The sequence below is a fragment of the Schistocerca piceifrons genome, chromosome 1 (assembly GCF_021461385.2).
Source record: "Schistocerca piceifrons isolate TAMUIC-IGC-003096 chromosome 1, iqSchPice1.1, whole genome shotgun sequence".
Taxonomy (NCBI): Eukaryota; Metazoa; Arthropoda; class Insecta; order Orthoptera; family Acrididae; genus Schistocerca; species Schistocerca piceifrons.
The window spans coordinates 1,149,210,386-1,149,211,068 of NC_060138.1; the positions used below are offsets into that span (position 1 = coordinate 1,149,210,386).

Sequence of the window (683 nt, forward strand, 5' to 3'; positions counted from 1 at the left end):
GGGGAAGTGAGGCGGCGGATGTTTGAGAGCGGATGACTGGATGTGTGTCCACCAGAACCAGTACATTTGTAAGAATGGATATCATGAACTGCTATATATATATATTACGACTTTTGAACACTAGTAAGGTAAATACATTGTTTGTTCTCTATCAAAATCTTTCATTTGCTAACTATGCCTATCAGTAACTTCCTGGCAGATTAAAACTGTGTGCCCGACCGAGACTCGAACTCGGGACCTTTGCCTTCCGCGGGCAAGTGCTCTACCAACTGAGCTACCGAAGCACGACTCACGCCCGGTACTCACAGCTTTGCTTCTGCCAGTACCTCGTCTCCTACCTTCCAAACTTTACAGAAGCTCTCCTGCGAAAGGCAAAGGTCCCGAGTTCGAGTCTCGGTCGGGCACACAGTTTTAATCTGCCAGCAAGTTTCATATCAGCGCACACTCCGCTGCAGAGTGAAAATCTCATTCTGGAAACATCCCCCAGGCTGTGGCTAAGCCATGTCTCCGAAATATCCTTTCTTTCAGGAGTGCTAGTTCTGCAAGTTTCGCAGGAGAGCTTCTGTAAAGTTTGGAAGGTAGGAGACGAGGTACTGGCAGAAGTAAAGCTGTGAGTACCGGGCGTGAGTCGTGCTTCTGTAGGTTAGTTGGTAGAGCCCTTGCCCGCGAAATGCAAAGGTCCC

The 683-nt window shown here is 48.6% G+C and overlaps 1 non-coding gene across 1 annotated transcript; it reads right to left on the bottom strand.

Annotated features, from left to right (window-relative positions):
- Window positions 1-210: 210 nt before the first annotated feature.
- Window positions 211-285, bottom strand: Trnap-cgg. Its single transcript has one exon. It is a non-coding gene; the product is annotated as a tRNA-Pro (tRNA).
- Between the last annotated feature and the right edge of the window lie 398 nt (window positions 286-683).